The sequence below is a fragment of the Phalangium opilio genome, unplaced genomic scaffold (assembly GCF_054372755.1).
Source record: "Phalangium opilio isolate 3A_F unplaced genomic scaffold, DU_Popi_V2 ptg000070l_1, whole genome shotgun sequence".
NCBI lineage: Eukaryota > Metazoa > Arthropoda > Arachnida > Opiliones > Phalangiidae > Phalangium > Phalangium opilio.
The window spans coordinates 5020655-5044797 of NW_028324182.1; the positions used below are offsets into that span (position 1 = coordinate 5020655).

General features: G+C 38.1%; 1 protein-coding gene across 3 annotated transcripts in view; it reads left to right on the forward strand.

The window, feature by feature from the left end:
• The window catches only part of LOC149661230 (protein turtle-like), a 444653-nt gene that overhangs the window by 157542 nt on the left and 262968 nt on the right, over window positions 1-24143 (forward strand). The gene's annotated exons all lie outside the window — the stretch shown is intronic.

Sequence of the window (24143 nt, forward strand, 5' to 3'; positions counted from 1 at the left end):
AGAGTTTAAACTCCTCTGATTCCAAAAATATGCTTAATAAATATTTAAATATGAGGGAAAACACAGAAAAAAACACTTCGAAAACTTGAAATTTGGGGGCAAAAGCAAATTTGCGGAAAAGATATTTGGCGGGTTTTTCTCCTTGCTACGTCACTCACGGCATCTCGCGGAAAAGCCCAGCGCGAGCGCCAGAGACTCCAGCCGCGCGAATCTGAATAAAATAGGCTTAACGCGGCGCTGAGACACTAACAAGAGAGAAAATTTCTCCTTACTACGGGACTCATCAAGCGAAACAAAATTTTAACTAGGCCTTTTACAAACACAAAACTTTGATTGCAATTTTATAAATTTCTACGAAACCAAATACAAAAGTAAACATATCATATTAAACTAGATTTTTCAAGGGTTTTTTTTCGTATTTTAAGTTTGTGGATGACGAAAATTATGGCACTAACTCTTTAATAGACTAAATTTTACTTGAATTTAATATTAAGTATTCGTGATTAGTGTTTTTGAATGAAGGTATAGACGAATTAATATCTGCCCTTTAATTCACTGTCTTTCCACGAATATATCACAGCTTCGTCACCGATATAAGGACAATATAAACCATAATTTTGTAAAGAAGGCTCAATACATTCCAATGGAAAAAAAATCTATTCTCTTTATAAGGCGACCTCTATAGTTTGGGGCTGAGCTAGAGATTCACGAGCCTTTTTTCCAGAAGAGTGGTCAATATATAGAAAGAAACAACTCCCAAAACACTCTTTTTTCTCCAAGCATGGACACTTTACCAACATCGCCCGGAGCGTCTGAATTAAAAGAGATAATGTTCCTTAGATAGTAAGCAAACTCAACTAGGGGTGGAGTGTTTAACGATATAGTAGGAAAAAAAGAAACACATTACAGCACTTTAGGCTAAATACAGAAGCTATATATATTTTGGATTTAGTATGCTTTTACACTGCGTAGTCTTACTAATACGTGTAATGCAACCACGCTTTTTGAAAAAGGTTTACGTACTTAGATTTTTCGTCTGGTATTTTATCTAACGCTCAAACACTAGGCCTATAGAACATTTCCAACCAAAATCCCTAAATGTTTTTGGGAAAGCGCTTATGGTCCTAGACCGCTTTTTGGGGGATTGGAAACCATTTGGATGGAAAAAGGAGAATTGAAAGTTTTAACCTTCTAACCACTATTAGATATTGTGAAATTCTATTTAATGGTAGGCTTTGTATGGAAGGCTTAGTCGAGGTACTTCCCGCCTTTTTCCTTTAATTTTACTTATTTTTGACGCTTTTAAACCAAGCAATAGTTTTTAAAACTAATATAAGGTTGCTTTTGAACAAATATAAAAAATGATTTCCATTCTGGGTATTTATTAATGTGATCATATTTCATACCAAAACTTTGGATGATACGACAATTCATCCTATTTTCATCTTAGTCCCCCCTTTCTTAGAAGTTTAAAGAAAACTCCACTTGATAACGTTAAAATAAAATGATAGCGTACGTCTTTGAGAGACATGTTTCAAATTTTCTCGGAGAAAGTCTTTCATATATAAATATACCATATATTCTTGCCCTTTCAGTTAGTAAGGCCAGAAGGGGATAATAGAAGAAGGATGACACTCTGTATCCTCTTATTACTTTAGTTATGTAACATGATTCTTTCCAGGATCATGCACCTTTTTGTTTTCTCTCCTGCTCATGAAACTTCACTCCACAAACCTCGTTTTGACGTGGGACAAAAATCCACAAGCCCATGTGCCTGACAAAATAGTTAATCACTAATGGAGTAATGATGAGGGGGAACTATTTATCGCGTATGTGATTCGGTTTAATAACCTTGCTCCAAATGTAAAGTGATGTTGGGAAGAATCTTGTTACAATTACAGGTACACTTCTCTCGAAGAGAAGTAATATATATACTTCTGGTATGGCTAAACGAATCATTCGGAGAAAAGATGACAATCAAAAAACTCTCTCTCTCTCTCTCCAGAATTCGAGGAGAGCGTTTTCGGTTACGCTTTTCCTTCCTGGGAAATTATTAAAATTGCCGACGTTTCCTCCCCAACTCAACTTCCATTCTCCCACGTTCCGAGTTTGCCTCGAGACCTAACAATTTCTCATAGACGCCTATATAAAATTTAGCATTTCGTCCCAATGGAATTCTTAACTGGCGTTTATGTATACAGTAAATAGGAAGAAAAGTAGATAAACTTGAAATTATTCAATCCAAACTTTTGGCCCAGACCTTTGATACTGTTTTTGAAAACTTAGTTAAGGCGAAATAAATGTAGGCGTTGTTGACAAAGAACTCGTGATGAGAGAAAGTTGTTAAATAACCTGTGGGTGAAATATAATTTCATTATATCCATCTTTCTTAAATTCCCCTTCGCTCCGATTTACTGCATCCCAATCCTCCTCACAACCCGGGCCCCAACTTCTCAAGGGTCCCATAATGCGCCCGAAATTACCGAAATCCAAGCCTCGAAAATACTCGGGAAAAAGATCGATTTTTCCAGAGAAAAATTTTATAATCTTTACTCTCTCTCTCCTTCTCTAGGTTTATAAGAGAGCTAGGGTAGACGTAGCCCTCGCTTCGAGAGAGCATCCCTTATATTCCTTGGTTCGTCTATATCTCTATTATAAAGTTTTCCTGCCATTTGGCCTCTTAAAAATCGATTTTGAGTAGACGTCTGCAGCGGGAAAATTATAAAAGGGATATTTACCCCCCTATTTCCATCCTTATCGCGCAGTGTATGCCTACAAACTATAGAGCTTTAAAAAAACTTATATTTTTTCTTTAACGTATTCTCTAAAATTACGACGTCGAATCTTAAGCCTACAATTTTTCGCCAACGGCTTATGGAATCTATTTTGTTTTTCATGATTTTTTGACGTGACTTCAACAAGATAATTGCCCCGAATGAGTACGTTAGATAATTTCGTCGGCATAAATCTTAGAAATAGGCTTTAAATTGCAGTAAAGAAAAACTTCCTCATTTTTATCTTTCTACATTTTTAAACCTTATTTTAGCGTACAATCAAGAAGCGATATCTAGTTTACTAGGGGGAAGGTATAAGATGCCTAAGTATTCGCGCGTCATAATCCCAGTCCCCCTTTTCAAAATACAAGGGGGGGGGGGCGTAAAAGGTGGCCGGGCTATTTCGCCTCTCCTCAGTCGGAAAATACGTAATTTTCGTCATTCGCGTCGCGCTGACGTGTACAGTTTTCAAGAACCTATGAGATGGTGGTTGTAATTTAGAGGCAGCGGGGATTAACTCCGGACCTACGTTTTGACTGGTGATAAAGCTGGAAATGTGGCGAATTTATACCTTTTCCCTAGTAAACTAGATATCGCTTCTTGGTACAATTTTGCATAAATAAATTCATAAACCCAGGAAAATTCTAAAGTAAAGTGACTCCATACTATATTTAATAAATAATTTTGAACTTTTTTAAAAGAGCTTAATACTATTTTAATCCTATTACTGGTTAAGGAATTTCCTCTGAATATAAATATCAATTTAAATCTAATAAGCGACTTGCTTTTTAAAACTTAAAAATTCTATTTACTCATTTATACCTTTAATTATTTAATTTAATTTTATTAATTCATAGTAAAACATTGTGGATATAAATAGGTTAAAAATATACCTCGTTACTTAGCTTCCTATATATTTGTTAGACTGACTATTACTATGGTGTTTGTCCTGTCAAATAAGTTCTCCTTAACTACCACGGTACGCTTCTTTTACGGACTTTCTTGACATTTAGAACGCTATAAAAATTTGTCCTTTTTCCGCACACTGGACACTTTTAGGAACGAAATGGCTGTTTACCCTAAATGATAGCTTCATTCTGAACTTCAATGTATAGTAAATGAAATACATCTACAGGGTCTCGTAGAAAATGAGAACGAGTCAACCCGCTTCAAAGGGGTGTTTATTTATTTACTAAAGGATAAATCGTAACGTTTTAAATTATTAATACAGAAATTGATTAAATTCAATGTGTGTGTACATCTATATCTAAATAAGTCAAAGTTCCGACTAGGTCTCACTGACTGCAGAGACTGGTACTCCAGGCCTAGCCCAAACAAACCGCTTTACCTATATGAAAATTTGCACGGACGTTACTCTTAAATAGTACGCGCGTTCTTAGAAAGATTTACCCCAATCCACCGCCATCTTGAAAAATGGCGGCCTGAAATGTTAAACAACATTCTCTATGCAATAACGTCCGCACGTTTCAACCGATTTTACTAATATTTAGTACACTGGTTCCTTACATCACGTAGATGGGGTTTATTTGCCGCCATCTTTTAAAATTGCTTCCCGCAAATGAATTGAAACGTCGCAACGGGCAACGCCGGATGCTGCAACTGTGTTTATATATGAACGAATACAAGAAACAGAAATATTTATTAACCGAGCTTAAAAAATGAAATCAAAGGTTCATCTTCGTTCAGCTATCAAAAATTCTCTTTTATTATTTCTACCTATATAGTTGCGAGTTAGACGGGCTGTTGCTGACGATGTAAACGTTTGCCGTCATGTAACAACATACGGTATATATGTATTTTTAAGTAAAGGTAGTTACCTTAAGTACCTACTCTACCCCAGGCTTGAATGTATTTGATATACGAGTTTTGCTACAAAACGAAAAGAATGTGGGACACGGAAGGCCATGGGGAGAAATAGGATGCTACAAGGTGGAAAAGCAAGAGAGATACCTATATCATGAATGTATTCTTCAGTTTACCCAAAATGAATATTGAATTGCCAACCTTTTTAGGTGTTACGTTTTAAACTATAGATAAAACCAGGGATAGATTTAATTTTAGAAGTAGGAATGGAGAACAGAGTAATCTGGGCGCGCGTCAAAGTTCCGGACCCCCTTCCCCGGGACGGGGGGTATGAAAGAATAGGCGGGTCATGGCGACAGAGGTAAAAAATTAAGGAATTACGTATTTTTCGCCGTTCCCGTCAGCAACGTCATCAAAACGTAGTTTTAGTGAGCCAATAAGATAATTTAAACTTTCCATTACGTGTTGGAGGGAGCGGCGGAATAATTGAAGTAAATACTAACCGTTCTCCATTCCTACTTCTAAAATTAAATCTATCCCTGATAAAACCAAAGGTTTCTTTAACAGTTCTTCAATATTCAAGGTAGAATTATGTGTATTATTGGCGTGTATAGAAGACAGTGGTATAGTTTTCCGTTTTTTTTCCATTTGGTAAAAGAGCTCTCTTTTTGGGGAAGCTCGTTGCTGCTATTTTTTTTTCCTTCTCATTCTCCGTCTCCTTTTACTTTTTATTTCTCCTCCCCTTTTCTGGAGATAAAAATTCCCTAGTTCGTCTTTTATAATGATCTCGGAGTTTTTATAAGCCTCAGAGCGTAACGCGATATTCGCTAGACACCGTGCGGAAAGAGATTCTCTCGTGGGATCCCACCTAAGAATCTCCCGAATATTTCTAAACTCTCTTTTAGTTTTTTTGTTATTTCCGTTTTCCCGTTTGTTAGGGGGATAAATATCGGGGACTAAAAACGTCGAATTTGAGCTTCGACTGACAAGCGAGAACTTGATACAAAAGAAAGAAGTTTTCCTCGTTATACTATACTTATATTAGCGATGGATAACATCGAGAATATGGTCTTTCTTTTTTCTTCTTTAACTCTCTATACCATTCTTCGCTTTTTTATAAACTTTCCAATTTCGAATAGGAATTGATTTTTGGATACTCACTCTATATTTTATTTTTCTTCCCATAAGTTTAAAGGAGTTGTGAAGTGTAAAGGAAAACGTATATGATTATGAATTATGGGAAAATATTTTTCAAAGTATCCTTTTCCTTCTTTCAGCATCTCTTTAATTTCCTTGAATTCTTGTTATTTTTAAAGATCACTTAAGGAAGCACTATAGGACCAACACCAAGAAATATAAAAATTGTGTTTTCGTTGCCAGCCCGATGTTATTGTAAATACGTAATCGATTTCTGGTTATGGGAAAGCTATAACCCTCCAAAAAAAAAAGAAGAAGATATTTGTATCGGCTGTTATTCCGAAACGCGTTTTATTAGGTCTGCGGTATATTTCTAAAAGCTTTTTGACCGCTTTGTGTGTACACAATTTCCTGGATGTTTTTTGGTCCTAAATATTGATTTAAACGGATGTAAAAACTAGCCGTAAAATGAAGAAAATGGCGGTAAAGAAGAGTCGTCCGCAATTGTGTCTTCCGGCGAAAGAACTTTATATTAGGTTGACGAAAAACAAGGAAAATAGATGTTACGCGCCTATAAGAAGGCCTAAAGGGTAAAAAGCGTTAATATCGATTTATTCTTTTGGGTGAGAGAGTGAGAGGAAAACGTCCATCCACTTTCTCTGTCCTTTTGTTGACACAGCTAAGAATAAAAGGGCTACTAGCTTGTGCCAGCGACCTATAGAAACCGTTTTCCGAAATGCGTCGGTCGTCAGCCCTCTGACGTCATTACTGACCTCCCCTCCTCCTATAGAAAAGAAAAACCCTCTAAATCTTCCAAGGATCCGTTACGGTCAGAACTGATTTTTGAACATTCCATTCTCTATTAATCTTGAAAGTCATTGAATTTGGACATGAATTCGTTGATTTCCACCCAAGAATGCGTTGAATTATTCGTATTTCTTGTTAGACTCGAATTCATTCCTGCAGGGCAGTGAGTTAGGCTTAGCAATTTCTTTCTCTAAAACCGAATCAGTCAAGCCTTATTCCTTCATTGTCTACTAGACCGGAGTTGTTTTGGAATTCTCCCTGGATTGGCGGGGCCAATAAGAGCGAAAGGAAACATACGGGTAGAGGAAAGTAACCATCAGGGTTTTTGAGTTTTCTCGAACTTTAGGTAAATACTTCCGAAAAACCACACCCCTGTTTACTTAATAAAAGAAAGGGAATATAACTATTTTCTCTCTCTCTCTCCAACTGATGTATCTGCAAAATCAGTTATCCCTCTGCAGGTTTGCACTGGGGAATTATGGGAGAAGAATCACGTGTATAAGCCTGAAAAGAGAGATCTACGATTTCGTCACCGCCCTCTCTCCTCTCATCGCGTTAGGAATCTTTTCAAAAAGATTAAATTTTTGGTGCTCCGTGGATAAAGGGGGCGAAAAAATTCCGGGAAGCACGTTTCCTTTTGAATACTCATTTTATACAAATGCACTAGGCGTCGTAGCTCGCCAACTTCTATCTCCTCCTCTCCATCAGACATTTTTCTAATTTCGTAATGGCCAAAACTCGAGGGAATCACGCGGTACCCACGATTTAGACGCGATTCCGTACGGTTCCCCAACTTTTCTACGCGTGCCAAACTAAGTTTGCCGTAGAATTCAAAGCTAAAGCGTATACTCGTGTCTTAGAAGTTCATAATATAACGTTAACCCTTTATTGCAAACTTAATTCATTATTATCTGTTAAAATATCCATAAAATAGGCATAGAAAGGACTCCCTCCCTGCAAAAATTCCCAATGAAAATGACAAACTTGGGGCACAAAGAGTTCATCGCGAGCACGAAGGATATAGGTCTAATGTCCCTTTGGATTTGAATGGAAAAGTACGCGTCCCAAGCTCGATTATCATCCCCTTCTGAGTTTTTTTGCTTTGCCCATGAACTCTGGGTCTCTGGGAGCAGTTTTCCCGCGCCTGATGCCCTTGATTCCCGCCCTCTAAATAGGCCGAATGGGGAACGAATGAGCGATTAGAGGGAGGGAGAGTAATTATATTTGCTCTTTCACCAACTCGGAATTCAACTTCCTTTTTGCCAGGGATGAGGTTTTTATATAAACAAGGGGGCTTCCTCTCTTTGTTATCATTAGCGCGGGAAGAGGAAGAGCCCGAGATAGAGAAGAGAGAGAGGAAAATTTACTCTTCTATCTTTCTCTCTCTCTCGCTCTCTCTTGCTCTGGGCTTGTCAGGCAGCGCCTTCTAACAACGAGTACCAGGAGGGTGGCCTAGGACGACACTGTCGGATTGATAAAAAGAGGTTAGCTAGCGAGGAGGGATGTCCCTACGAAATTAGGAACTCATCATTCTACTTACACTCACCCATCCTCTTCCATCCTCTCCTCTCCTCCGCTCTCGCGCTTCTTCTGACAGCGTCATCTGACATTGACATTGTTAGGCTAAAATACGACACACTGAAATGTATTTGAGATGAGCCCAACTTAAAAAGACGTGGATGTAATTTATCTTTGTTATTTTACGGCAAAGTTTATTATCTGAACTTTAGCTAGCTGACACCGGCCGCGGTAGAGTCTGTAGAATCGTGTTCTAATAAATTAACCTTAATCCAGGAATGTAAAAAGTTTCTTTATCCAGGAAGTTTTATTCAACTCGTATTAAAAAAAATTATAAAATATTCGCTCAATTTATGTAAAATTCGATTAAATTTCAGCTACGTAAGGTTGATAACCGCCGTAAGATTTTTTTTGGCGTATTATTTTATAAGCGATGGAATTTCTTCATCAGTAAATTTTCAAGCCGTGTTCAACGTTTTTAAAAATTTCCGCTACTTATTTCCACTAAATAAATTTCTGGGAAACCGTTTTTCTATTTTTTTTTCTTTAAATTTACTTTTTTTTTAAAGTGCGCCTCATTGTTTTTCCCTTATTTTATTATTATTATTTTTTGTTCATGAAAAATTGCCATTAAATTTTAAAAATAACTCAACCTTTCCTCTTACTCAAATCCTGAGGTCATTAATTTTTATATGATCCCGTTCGTCTTTTGCAAAAAAACGGGGGGGGGGGGAATAAAATACGAAATAGTCGGTTGGTTAAGCTCGAGTAGGACGCTATTCCAACCCTAAAGATATGGTTAGGCTTAACGAAGGAAAACTAATCCCTGGTATTTTCCAAAAAATTCATAGTAAACCAAAATCCCTTTGCAAAAAAAAAAGTAAATATATTTTCCTGGTAAGATTTTCGTAATGCGTACAACTACAAATTTATTGAAAATTTCCCTGAATGTTTAACTGCAATCTGAAATAGAATGATATTGTATGCCAGTCAAATGCCGGTGTACATGCGGCACCTAAGTGTAAATTCACGAGAGAGTTTAATCGATTCATGATATGATTCAAGTTATTTTTGGTTCGCGAGGCTTACGTTTCTCGAATTTCGGAGAGAAACAAATGAGAGCCTTCATATTTCTCAGTATTACCAGAAGGGGATACTAGAAGAAGGATGACACTCTGTACCCTCTTAATACTTAAGTTGCGTAACATGATTCTTCTCAGGCTCACCCTTTTTTTTTGCTTTCCCACTCACCAAACTTCTAATGGGCATCGCACCATGCTAGGGTGAATTCTATAATTGTTTGGCACTAATCCCTAGCAATAATTCAACAAACCTCGTCTTGACGTGGAACAAAAATAAACAAGAGTGTCTTGGCAAATACTTAAACGCCAAAGGAGTAATGATGTTTGAACTGTTCATCCCGTATGTGATTCGGTTTAGTAACGTTGCTCCAAATATTAAGGGATGTTTGTTAAGAATCCTGTTACAATTACTCCGCTTTGTGGTACACTTCTCTCGAAGAGTAGTATTATATACTTCTGGTATTACCGTTCTCCCAGTTCTCCGAATCTTTCATTTTGTAACTATTCATATTACGCGCATGACCTAATCAGCGCAGTTTGAGTAAAAGCTTTCATTCTATCATTCGAAACCTTTGCTTATTTTCATTCAGTATCCATATATTTACCTTGGGAAATAAATCAAACGCAAGATTCTAAATATTAGGTTGTATAGTATCTATCATAGATCTTTCGAGCTTGATACATTTTTGATAGCTAGCGTATACTCTCAGCAAATTATAAGGTTACAAAAAGGTCAAGTAAACAGACGTCTCTTTGCGTTGTTTTGTGTTCTAAGAGCTCTTTCATCTCTAGAGCATCGTCGTGCCCTCATTCCATGTCTGTTTGTTTCTCTTGCTTTTCAAAAACGGTTCTACGTGTGTTTTTCGATGAAAATTGATCAAAAGACAAACATATTTAACTTCTCGTCAAGGCCATACGTCAAAATAAAAGAATAAATGTGTTTTTCCCATTTTTTATTATTATTTTTTTACCTTCAATTCGATACATCAATATCCGCGGACCATCCACAAACGTTTGGGCCTGTACAGTATAAATTTCCAATGCAAAATAACCCAAACAATAATATATTTTGTTCTCACAAGAATCTATAGCGCGGGGAAATTTTGATGAAGCGGGTTTTAGGTTTGTACGGATTTGATATTCAGGAATGAATTTATTAATTTTATGAGAAAGAGATTGTTTGGAAAAAAATTAGAAAGAAAAACAATGAAATGCTTTACTTGCATGCATGAGACATTCACAGCAGGCGATTTATTACAAACACGAGACAATCCATTGGAAATTGTAACGCGACTTTTAGCTACCACAGTTGATCCTAAGTACCTATAAACATGGTGACCCTAAAACGCTTGTTATTGCATTTATCAATTGCCAAAAAATTACCTTTTCATCCTTTCATAGATACGAACTGTCTCTCAAATATTAATAATATTTCAATAATAAATATATTGCTTATATAAAGAAATATTGTGGGTGGAATAAACCATTATTATGGATTATGGATTAAATCGTAATCTTTAATATGGAAAAGTAATCAATCATTTTAGATTCACGGAAACGTAATGCCATACCGAAAAATTTTACCATAATTATATATGTTTAGAGCAATGTGATAGTATCCCTTTTTTGAAGCGCGGGGAAAAGTATGTATTGTAAGTGAAACATTTCTACAGGGGCTCGTAGAAAATACATGGTCGAATATACGCCTGTTAGATGGCTCTTCCAAAGAACACCAAAAACCTTTCAATCAGTACTTCATCATACTGCGCACCAAACGCAGTTATTTTAATTTGTCTTTGCTATAGGGGTAGGTAAATATTAACCCAACTCCAGACATGTCTAGATAAGTTTTTTAAAATTTTAATTAAAACGTTTAAATATTATCTTTCTTAAAAGGGAATACTTTACGTTAAATTTTCTGAACTGTGAATAATTGATAAATAGAATTTGCTGCTAAAAGTAAGCCGTATGGAAATTAACGTGCGATATATAAGGGCACAATGTTTCCCATTAGCTGAATGTCTTCTTTATTTTTCAACTATGAATTATAACGTTGGAAATATTTATCTTGTACCAGAGCTACTACGTCTTTCGTAAAAGTTAAAACTCGAGAAATATTTGCCCAGTTGTCTCCCGAAAATGTGGGTGGTTCACTCGAGGTTGATCAGTCTTATTCATCTTTAAAACTGCGTGGAAATGCCTTTACCATGATGCCGCTTTTCTCAAACCTTGTTAGGATGCTTTTAAAATATTAAATTTCAGTTAGTGTTTACGGCTCGAGTTTCTATCTTGATATTCAATTAGGCACCCCGTACGAAGACGCTTCTATCTATCTGGATACATAGATATTTGAAGCTTATATATAGCGTTCATCGACCGGTCCAGTTCAAGTTAAGATAGCTAGTATGAGGGTTTTGAATATGCACTTAAAAATCATATAAAGCTATGGCCTAATTAAGACAAATTCGTTTATTACAAACAGAGAAGCTAAGAAGCTCCGCCAGAGGCAGTACTAGTTGGTTAGCCTCCCTCCACGTGTAGTGAACTCGGGCTCCGTCTGGCGTGCTTCTTGGCGCGAGGATGAATACCCCAATGGCAATCTGGCCAATGTGCGTTGGTTTCCACTGTCCGTATGTTTCGAGTATCTATGATCTTGAGCAGATAGAAGGCGGGGCTTACTCACGTATAAAGTTTGTTCAGAAACGCACTGTTAATGAAGTGAAAAGGGGGAATCAATATATTTAAATAAAGCTTTATTAGAACGTCTGGCGTATTAACTAACTTATTCCGTCTCGCTAAATTTTCTTTCCGTTATCGATTTATTCCGTTTGCAATTTTCGAGGTTTTAAAACCGCTCCCATTAAATCCATTTACATCATTCCCAACCCGAGTCACATGGCCTTTCCATTATAACTTTTAATCTTCTTTAAATATACGCGTAATCGCTGCCTTGTTATCCTGTTTCAGATGCGTAATATCTGAATTTTAACCTAACCCTTTCTTAAAGGGAACGTATATGAATTAAATTCTATAAATTTTTGACAAATTTCCAAGTCCAAAAAATAAGGATGAACAGCGACATTGCCTAGTTTTTCATGAGCTCACTTGCAGTAAGATCGAAACTGGTGGATAATTTTGGTACCGCAGCTCCCGTATATATTCCTGTAGAAAATATACTTTAGTTAGTGATCCGTGTCTATTTTTGTCGTAATTCAATCGCTTTTAACGCTCTGTAGAAAAAAAACACGATAAAAACAATTTTATTTCGTTTCGCGTTCAAGTCCACAAAATTCTGTTTATCCAAGCCCTGTAGGCGGAATAGCTGGGATCGAACGAGCTGAGTAAAATTGGGGCGAAGCGCATTAGGAGCCGTTGCTGATACAGGCCGAAGTCTTGAACCAAAAGCGATTTCTTTTTCGCCTCGCATCCAGCATCCCGTAAAAAACTGACATTTTCTCCGGCTTTTTCTTTCTCGTTGAAAGTTTGAACTACGCGCATCCTTCTCTTTTAGGGATATACTTTAGGGGCTTCCAAAACTTTTTCAAGAGCTCTGGATTGAACGTTTCAGTCAATTCTCCTCTTCTCCATCTTCCTCTCAGCGCACCCTCTGCCTTTATTCTCGCCAACCTAAAAAAAATTTCGATAAAAACTCCCAAATTGGATTTTATCCCCACGCTTATTTACTTTAAAAGAGGGGGGTAAGAGGAAGCGAGAGGCTTTTTGGAGTAAGATGGGGTGCGGGAGGGCAAAAAATCACTCCCAAAGAATTGAAGCGATGACGACGAATTAGGCCTAACCTTATCTAGTTCCATCTCGACGACTCCATCCCCATCACGCGCTTAACGGATGTATACCTTTCCTATATTATAAAACTGTACTCATCTTTTGATTAATTACCCTGTTCCTTTCTTCGTTGATGACGTCATAGAATGGTGCCAGGTCCTGTTTCGTTTACCCAATTTAAAGAAGAAGACGGATAAAGTTTTTTCTTCTTTACCCCGCGACGAAGATGAAACTAGGGATGGAGAGAAAGTTCCGCTAGCTACATGGGAGTCCTTCCAGGTGAATTAAGCGGAACCGAAAGGAACTTTCCCCAAAGAGAGAGAGAGAGACGGAAAACGAAGAACAGGGGGATGAATCTCTCTTCTCACAGTCTTTACAACTTTTTCGCTTCTACGAATATGTAGTATGTGAGAAAGGTGCGTGGCTGGTAAGACTGAGAGAAAGAGCATATGGAATTCCGCTAGAGAGAGAGAGAGACAGAGAGAAATCCGGCCGGGGCTAATTCAATAAGAAAAGTGTATGGAATATAGGGAAGGTATACGGAATAAAAGGAATACGCCCAAGAATGTTTAGAATGCAATTAAACCAAAGGCCGAGTCCCTGCACTGGGACATTGGTAGAAATTAAGTTTATTTCCATCGTATATTCCGAGAGCGGTTTGAAATGAAAACGGGAATATGCATGGAGAATGCAATAGAGTTAAGGAAACTAGACCTGGCTGTTCTAATGTATTTCAGTATGAAGGTGTAGTTTATTATTAAATGAATTCTTCCAGTGGGATAAGAATGGCAAATAAGAAAGGCGAATAGTGGGGCAGAAGAGAATAATAAGCGATTGTACAGCTGCATCGACCAAGATTTTCTTACTCCTTGTCTGTCTTTCTCGATCCAAAGCTCTTGGCAATTCCGCAGCCTATTGGTAGCCAAATAATACTTATTTCACCTCTTTCTCCTTATTTATTCTGTTGGTCATATATATATATTTTTTGTCTATTTTTATTCCTAGCATTGCGGAGAGCCATCTCGAGTCTTCTTTATATACAGGGTGTTTGTGAAAGGTCCATCAATAATGAAAGGGCGTATTTATTGGGCCATTTTGAGTCGAAAATGTTCTATGACATTTTTCCGTTCGGGCCACTGTTTTCAAGTTATGATTGGAGTAATTTACGGATGACCCCTTAAATTTAATTAAGAAATTGAAAGACAGCGCTAATTTAATGAAGGGGTCATCCCTAAAATATTCAAATCATAACTCGAAAACCGTGGCTCGGACGGCAAAATGTCATAGAACATTTTCGACTCAAAATGGCCCAATAAATACGCCCTTTCATTATTGATGGACTTTTCACAAACACCCTGTATAGCTTCCTTTTCTCAATATTGCATTACCAATTTTTCTTTTGTCATCCTCAAACAGATAAGCATTTGCTTTTCGTTTTCTCTGCCACTCAGTTGCTTATTTTTTTCTCGTTGGTCTCTTTTCTTGTTTTATTTGCGAAAATTAATTGTACTCCCCCATGTCTGATGCCTTTAAGGCCCTTTTTATTACTATAAGGGATCTTATACGAATATATTTAAATGCGTTTTTAATCCTACCAATTCAACGCTCCGTTAAGCAAAAGAGGGAAACTAGTATGGTTCGTTCAACGTTTTTTTTATATAAATAATGAAAACTAATCCTTAAGCTGTTTTAAATTAAATATTAACAAGCCGAACGTTTATTTAAAATCAAGGCATTAACATTTTGCAATTCATTTCTTTTATAAGTCTGACTTATAAATGATTTTAACATTATGTTATAGCTTTTTTAGAAGAAAAGTCTTGTAATTAAATTTAATTTAAGATAAAACCTTTGCGAAAGCTTTTTGAATATTTAGTTTCTTTTAATACGCGAGAATTTCGCGTTAATCATCCCGAATAAGAAAAGACTCGAAAGAAAAAAATCTTTTCATCTTTTTACGGTTAAGCTTATCCAACACGAGGGAGTTTAGTTCGTGAAATATTTCTTCTCTCAGCCGCTGCTGTACAGTTTCTGGTTTTCCACAAGAGCTTTAATTACCCCTGACAGGATTTTTTCACCCTCCTTACACCACTCCTTCTCCACGCTTTGTGCTTTGTTAATTTATCTTTCTTTAAAAAAAAAATGGCGAGTAAAATTTATAAGCCGCCTGGCGTGAACTATTAAGAAAAAAAAATTGAGCTCTGTTTTTACTCTTTAGGCTTTTCGGCTTATTTCGTTTCCCCCGACAACTAATCGCCCAAAGACACGCGCGTGGGACATAAGCCTGGTTTATATATAAAAGAAAATAAGCAACCGGGTTTCTCGCGAAATATAATTTGCAATGGGTACGGCTTGGGTTTTCCTTGTAGGATTAGGCTAGAACGACATTATTCTAGCTTTTTGTTGTTTACTACAGTTGGTATTGAAATTTATCCCTAATGAGACTCTGAACGCGAGTTATACCTTCTAAACGGCCCCTAAGCCTTTGTCTCAGTCGCTTGACTATTTTTAACGTCATTCTTTCCTTCTGGGAGTTTGGAGCTGCGCGGATATTTGAAGGATTTTTTTAACCTCCTTTTTCCGTCCACGAAAAGCGTGTTTTCAGTCATTTCTGGCGCAACTCTTCCTGACGAGTTTAACCGAATTCTAAAGGCGATGGACTAGAAAAAAGTCGGAGCATGGATAACGACTTAAGGGTTCCATGTATTCTCGAAGACTCCAAAAAAGTCGCGTTCTTATTTAACTTTTTAAATCCCCGGATCGATCCCTACACTCCGTTGGAGCGCGAACATCCTTAGTTGTTAAGGAAGATAGTCCAGAGGAAGCGTGCGAACTAAGCCATTCTCCTCGCTTCCTTTCCCATTTCTCTTCGCTGCAGTGTAGAAGAGTATCTATCCAAGCCAACCCAAAAAGTAAAAGTAAAGGGTCAACCTTCGGGGTGGGAAAAGTAATACTCGATTGTTGCTTCCTCTCCTTTTGACTGTATACCTTAGTGGATATACGGACACCAGTGGCCAAAACGTATAAACGATAAATACGCGAAGAGGCTCTCGGACGTCAAATCTGGTTTTTCACCGACAATTCCCAGAAGGTTTTTGTTCTTCCGGCCGTTGCTCCGCTTTTAGAGTTGAAACGTCAAGAGACGATCGTTCTTTTTTCTTTATCTCTCAACAATTTCTATTCCCAGACGAAATTTCATTGATGGCTAGTTTTCCGCGAAGTTTTCTTTCCCTCTTTTTTTTTCACGGTTAGTCCCGGTTTCCTCCTTGCCTTATTGCGCCGTTTACGAGAAGGGATCGAAATCTGTCGTATCTTACGGTCCATCTAACTTCTAAAGTGCAATAGTTCCTAGGTTACGATCCACTCCATCTCTCAAGACTTGTCACGTGAACCAATTGGGGTTCCGGTATTGACTTTATTGTATCTTTCTCGGTGGGGGAACCTGTAGCCGAACGTATTTTCGCCCTCATCGGTCACCAGCACCCTCCAAATTTCGTGGCGACCCTTTTTTCCCATTTTCTTTCATCCCGCTCCTCATCTATATCCATCTCTCTTCTTCTTCTTTCCGATTTTATACACGCTAACGGAACGCGCGTCTATTTGTGTCACTTTGAAGATCCAATGACTACAAAAGTAATCCGAGGTTACGTTGTTGTATCGTCAAGTTAGGAACTCTAGGTGAAACCAACTTCCAACGTCATCCCCTAAATTTGGATCTAATGTCTATTGGGTCTAGCTTCTCTCGCATTCCTTAGTATAGAGTTCTCTTTTCGGTAAATTTCAAGCGGAGTTAGTACCGTTTACCAAACTACTCCTCTTCTATTTCGAAGACTCGGGACAAACTTTGAACTTGATGTATTCTCCGTGTTGAAAGTGACGTACTTATTGTAGACGAAGGAATAACGGGAATTCCTATAAATTCCTAGCTGCTTCAGAGTCTTCCCATCTTCGCCTTTAACATTGTTGCATTACACGCAGTAACCCATACGAAATTGCGAGGGATAGCTGTCGGTGTGGCTTACTGAAAATTGTGGCGTCCCTGTTTTGATCTGCTCAGGATCGCGCCGCGCCTTTAAGAAAGATTAACAGTCTTTTCTGTCCTTGGTAATCTCCCGTATTCGCTTTAGGGTATAGTGGGGATGAACCCCTGGAACCCTCCTTCATTCACACCCAAGCTTATATATTTAGCTTCGCGCGCCCCAAGACTATTGGCTTATCTCTATAAACACGTTTCTTACTACAAACCTACGTACAACATTGTCTAAAAATAGAGATAGGAAGTGGCCAAGGCCTAAGACCTTTACTATACCCACTACGTCTTTATTTTCCATCTAGAAGAGTAGGACCGTACAAGCGCCAAGCTATGGTAGATTGCCAATATATTATGTCTTGTATTGTCTCTCTTACTGTTTTCCAAGGTAAAGGCAAACTAGAACTAAGCCTTGGCTGCTTTTATTGTTTAAAATGCGCGGTGAAACTCCGTGTTTTTTATACTCTTTTAATAGGCCTCAAGATATAAACTTTAAAAAAAAATACATAGAAGTTTGTTGAAGGTGAAATTCAACATCGCCTTCCATGAATCTCATTGAAATTCAAAATGAATTCAAGTTTTTTATATACTCTATCTTCCTTCACAATTTTTTCGCAAACTCGACGAACTGAAAAGATTGTTTACGTAAAGAGGAAAAAGAATTCTACGAGTTGTTTAGTTTTGCTCTAGATTTTTTCGGCATTCGTCTCCAAACAACGTGTTTAGCTTATCAATAAATACGAAGCGGGGACATTCGTGGCTTCCTTCACCATTTGAATACAGCGAAATACTATTTAGATTTAATTTTTTTAAAACAGAATTTCTCCCTTTTACCCCGAACTGTTCATCTTCAAACTTCGAATCGAAAACCATAAAAATATTCGTTCATATTTTTTAGTTTTCATTTTTTTTTTCGATCCCTCTCTCTTTCTCAGGAGCTAGGAAGTTAGTCTTCTTTCAAGTTCCCAATTGCAACTACTCCCACCGTAGCTCTTCACTTTCTTTCGTTCTTTATTGCTCGATCTTTCGTTTCCTTAAAATTACGAGCCGCCAAGTTTTCGAAGCGTGGATGAAGCGGAAGTACGTTTACGCGATTTGAATAAACTCCGGGGGAATAAAAATTCGTTCGCCGTTCGTCCCAAAACCCAAATTTCATCAAACGTTTCTTGGCCGTTTCGCGTTTCCTCTTTTCTCAATTCTTTAAAAAAATTATTGGAGTCTGCTCGATTCGCTTCTTAGCTCGTCCTCATCTTCCATCTTTCCATTTCTTCTCGCATCGAGGAAGCTGGGCTTCTAGGGCAATCCCGGGGCTATCCGAATCGAATTCCCCTATCCCTACCCTTACTCTCAATTCCTTTTAAGAGATCGAGCTAGAGACGCGAGCTAAGCCGTAACCCAATCCCTCCTAGAACGTACTCAGATACGCGTAAATATTACCCTCAAATGACTTTTGCTCAATTTCGACTCTTCTATTTTTCATTCGACGTGATTTCTAGTCCAACGAATTTGAGATCTTCCTGGCTATAGTTCTCTGTACTCATCTCTGATCTGCCGGGGCCCTAGCTCTGCTCGGTGATTACTGATGGCGCACGCTCTATCGCGGGCCTTCGGCCACAGACTACTTACCAGACTCATCAACTCATCCCCCTCCGTTACGCGTCCTTCGTCCCAACTTCCCGGACTTTGCTTTTGGTATAAATTCCGTTAACCGTATAGTCTCCCTAGTAAATATATGCACAGCGCAGCACCGCGCGACATTGGGGAATAAAGTAGCCACTGGGAGAGAAAGAGAGTTTTAGATTCTACAAGCCTTCCCGACACGGAGGTCCCGGAACTCTTGGAATAATTAACCGCGAAAGACATCTATTCCGTAGACTGCATATTTCATTAGGGGACAGTAGCGGCAAAGACGAATAATATATTTTATTTAGGTATTATCCGTTATCACATTTCCACGCGTAATTTTTCACCAAATGAAACTTTTTGAAGATCTGTAGAAAGAATTTTTGTAAATAGTTTGCAAATATCAGTTTTATGAAACTCCCAAAGTAATTCCTCCAATGAAAACGCTTCATTTTAGTGGCTGGGAAAGGGTTGAACTGTACGCGTTGCGCGCTTTGGAAAACAGCCACTAAATTCGATTTTGCACGCCGAACGTTATTGTATACACTATTGGTGTAATTACCTTTAATTAAGGGACTCCCACCATATCTCGCGCTTAATTACTGTACTACGAATATATCTAGAGAATATTCGCGAGCGGCCACCGCCAACCGGAAGTATCCTTCTCGAACCGGTTAGCTCTTCTTTTCGGAAGAGACGCCGTCGCATCGCAGTAATAAGAGAAAGAGATGCCAGAAGGGGAAACTGTACTTATTCTGGCGACATTATATACGACGGCGTTCTTGGTTTTCCCTTTTTGGACCAGACGATAAAGTTATCCGATGTACCGGAAATGGTAGACTAGCGCTAGGAAGTATCCTAGAGGGGGTTGGGAGTTTGTCTCCGCGACTCTTTCCTCCGCCGAGTAGTTCGATCCCGGGGGGCGATTCTTATCATTTTCATCGTTCACGATCTAATATAATAAGTATGGAAACGTCACCCCGAAGCTAAAAGGAAGATGAGTCGGATCAGAGACCTTACAAATAATTCCGTTCGAGTTTTCAAAATCCGAAAGATAAATTTATACCAGTTAATGGCCGACTTTTCCTTTTGTCAAGAGAACCCTGCAGGAAGCGTTGACGTTTCTATCTTTATCCTTCGACATTCGATTTAACGAATTTTTATCTGAAAGCGTTGAATTTATGTAGGGAGACATATGAATGTTCACTTCCGCGATAATAGACTATTTCATTAATTACTGGCAGAGAAACCACCAACACTCAGGCGGAGACCGTCCTTTTAGCTTGTTTTCCTCTCGCCAATAGGCAACGCCAGACGGTGTTCGAGTTCACTAGGCGCACTGCCTCTAGCGGTGCTCCTTTCCGTGAGGGAAATATCCCAAGAAGGTGGCCCCGTTCCCGCGATGTTTGCTTCTCTTCTGGAATTAATGGAATTGGTCTTTAAATTCTTGTAATTTGTTAGGGAAATTTTAACTTTAATGATAACTTTCGAGAAAGGTTAACAAATTAGTGAGATCTGAAACATAACGTTTGAAGTCGTAATCAGAAAAGTGCACGGGTTGTGGAAAACTTTACTCGAGAACACAGTGAGAATAAGACTTTTAAAATTTAAATTTAAATTCCTAATTTCTCTTTAAAATGCTATTATCATTTTAATTCAAGCTTTTGGCGTTTGCCCGTATACTTGTTATTCCACTTTCCAGGTAAATCCTGATCTTGTTTTAAGGAAAGTTTTAGCACCGCTCTTAGTATACTTTGCGCTCGATTTAATTTCCCTATCGGCAAACCGCCAGCAGGCAGGTAGAACCTTGTTTAAAATTCTCTCATCCCCCCTCTTCAATTAAGGTCAGTTATTGAGACGTCCAGAAGCGAGTGGTCCCTCTTTAAATTCGCTCCTCGACATAATAGAGTGAGACCCATTGGGGGAGCTCCTTCTATACCGCGCGCTAGAGATACAATTAGGAAAGGCCTAGCTCGAGCTTCTTGGAATCCAGCCTGGATATCGTCGCTTAAATTAACACGCTTTAAATCCCGATTTATTGAACAGAAAAGTAGCCGCTAGCCATATACTCCATCTCTACTCTCTTGGCCCGGAAAAGGATCCCCGGGCTCGCATTTTACACGTTGGCCTAGAATTTCCAATGATAAATTTGTCTAATGCATAAAGCCTGTCGCAATGGCACTCGCTGGCGTATGGCCTCATCTAAGCCTACCTTTAAAATATTTAAATCGTGCGTAATTAAATAGGTAGGGCGAAAATGTTTTGGCTCGGCGACTGGCTTAAGTCTAAATAAAGGTTCAAAGGAAATGAGTTAAAATCTGGAGACAAATGGGGAATATCTCAATACGAAACAAATGAATCTTGAATCCTTTTGTATTATATTGATACACTGTCTTGGAAGTTGCGTCGAGGAATTGAAATTACTCGAACTAAATAAATTTTTAAATTTGGATTTTGGCAATCAAGTTTCTAGATCCCTTTCATCGTATGTTATCCAAGATCTTAAATTTTAAACTTGCAAACTCTAAAGTTCCGTTTTCAACCATAATTACAAATTCAATATAAATATTTGAACTTGTCGAAACCTTATACTGACCCGAAGTTTATAAACAGACTGCCGTCGGATTAGGTCTAAAATGGGTTTCATTTATAAATCTTTAAAACGGATTCAAGTTAAACGTCTTGGATTCGAAAATCGACTTAGTTTTACACTGTTTATAAAGATTCATGTCGTCGTAGTTCTTTTTTTGGTTATAAAAATTTATTGGCAGAATCTAAAGGACAGAACGTCCGAAAAAAATCAAAGCAGGCTGTTATTAATGACATTGCCACCATACCGTGTTTTTTATTTTTATTTGTTTATTTATTTACTTTTGTTTTATTCGTCGCCGTGGTAGTAGACTTTTATTGCTTTCACCCAAAGTAAACTAACGCAAAGATCTCAAAGTATAATAAAATTTAAGGTATGGTATGTAAGTACTGACAAAAATAAGTTTGAAGACAACAATGGTGCATTTTTTCATTACTTTGAGTTATCTACTTCTGTTTTTACACGCATATGGGTGAGAGCCGATATATAAGGGCATTTTTCAAAGATTGAACTCTCATGGAGGATGAGAGGGGGGAGGGAGTGCAGGAAAAAGAAAAATTCCATTCGTTCCGGATCTGAAATATCCACCCAACCCAACAACAACTCCGCGCGGATTGCTTTTCTGTTTTCTACTGCCGCTACAAATCGCCCTTATCCTGTCTGGTGAGCAAATTGGGTCTTCTCCTTTTTACTCTGTTGAGGAGTATGTCCTTGTTCCACCAAAATTTCGGACCCACCATTTTTCCAAGTCAATGACGGTATTAGGCTGTATTTCGTTCCTTTTTCAATAGCTCAGTCGTGCTGTCCATTTTTCTTCTTGTTTGTCTTATTCACGATGATCTCATTTTAAAGGGAATGTAAAATAGTGCGAAAATGCCAGAGGAAACCGTCTAGAGAGTAGAGCAACCCATTTATATACTGAAAAGATCAGTTGGAAATGAAACACAACGAGACCAGAGGCCTAACACGATTTTATTTGTTTCAATTTCTCTTTAGATAGAAAAACTACAAAGGAGCGAGTATAACCTTCTTCAGACTTCCCATTTAGTCTGTGAACATTTACAAAGCACTCCGGTACTAAGGCCTACAAGTCCGATAATAATGCTAATAATCGTACTCGAAGACTAAAACAAATATTTAAACATTATACATTGAATCGGATATAATTCAGAACCCAGTTTTATTTAAACATTAAGTTAATTCAATCAAGTAGGTATTTATTGAGGATCATTTTAAACTTAGTTCGTTGAACCCATCAGTATTGACGTTAGAGTTCTTGTAAATACGCTGAATTATTCATCAGTTCCTATTCTCTGGTTTAACTATAAAGTACTAATGTGGAGGAGGAGTGGTATAAACAATATTCAAGCGAACCTCTAGGAAGGAGAAGGAAAGGAAATGAGTTCAGGTTTTTCTATTTCTACATCTTCCTCATCTTTCTCTTCTGGTTTTCCCTTGTTGTTGTTGGCAGGAGAAACTGATGAAAAGCCAGTCGAGGGAAAGTGACCGGCGAAGTACAGCTGCCCCCGAGCGCTATCGAGATCTAGTTGTTTTTCCCCTTCATCAATTTTTTTCTTCTCTGGTACAGGGGCTAGCTTCCTCTTGTCCAACTAGAAGATCAGTCGTCGAAATTGGTCTGCTCCTATATATCCCCCCAACTATTCGCGATTAGTAGCGAACCTTTCCAAAACATCGAACAAACACGGTCTAGTGATCCAGACCTAGCTTGAATTATAGCTACAAATTAAACTCAAAGATACAACGTAAGTTTAGAGTGTGGCCAGAAGTATAGTTCCGTAACGCGGGGATATCTAAACAGACCACGAAATTGCGAGCAAAATATCGACTTATTTACTCCTCGCTTTATTTCTTTCTTCTCGGAACTGAATCGGGAAAAAGATGAAAAAGAATGAAGGAGTGATGATGAGCTGCGTGACCGTTCACTCTATTTATATCAAGGTTTTTCCATCCTTTCTTTACTCCTTTGAATTCGTTTTTTACGTTACAATAGCTAATCTATAAGTTCTGCATTATGGACCGACGTATCTTTATTTATAACCGAACAAAACCATTCTTCCTCAAATGTCAGGATATTTTCAGGAATCGTCCATCTACCTCATGGTGATGTTCAGACAAAAGCGTTGTTAGCTTTAAGTTGAGCTTTGCCCTCTCAATGTAAACATTTACTGGCATTCTAAACTTATACTCAATCAAGCGTATGTTGGCTATAGTTTAACTCTAATTAACTAAAGGGGACTTTCTCAACTCTCATAAATGTTATTCCAAATTTTAACAAATTAAAAAACAACATCACGGTCGTGTCGTCGGATTTACTGTTATACTGGTAAATATTATTCTTTGGAATATTTTAAGTTGGCTTGGTTTTCTGGCCGTCTCGAGGTTACCGACGGTACGGTTTAAAAATTCTCGAGAGGGCAAGTAATTATGTCACCTCCTTAATTATGGAAAATTTACCGAAGAGCCCGAAAATTTATCCCTAGATCTTAGATTGTTGGCACAAAACTCTCCTTCACGTTTCTCTGTTAGAGATAAAACTCCCTAAGACCTTCTTATCCGTCCGGTCGAACTCTTGGCGAAAAAAAGAAGGAAATTCCCTGATCTCTCAGAGATCATCTCTCCGAACCAGAGCAAATTAGTCTTTCTCCTTATTGGGTGGCCAGAAAGAAGGGTAAAGTTATAGGCTTTTGTCCCAAATTTCGGCTAGAATCTTACTCTCAAATATATTAGCGCTCAAACCTCTATTTTAATGAACTAGGCCCAGTGGTTGCTTCCCTAATTAACCAGGAAAGAATAGAATGGATAATTACTCGGGGAAAAGTTTTTACTTGTAAAAACTTATTAAGGTAGAAACTAATTCGTCCAGATTGTCGAGGGAGCTAAGATATTCATGAGCGTGTCCTGTAACACAGCCCACTCGATCCGTGCTATGCTAGCGCTATAGAAGCCCGTTCAAT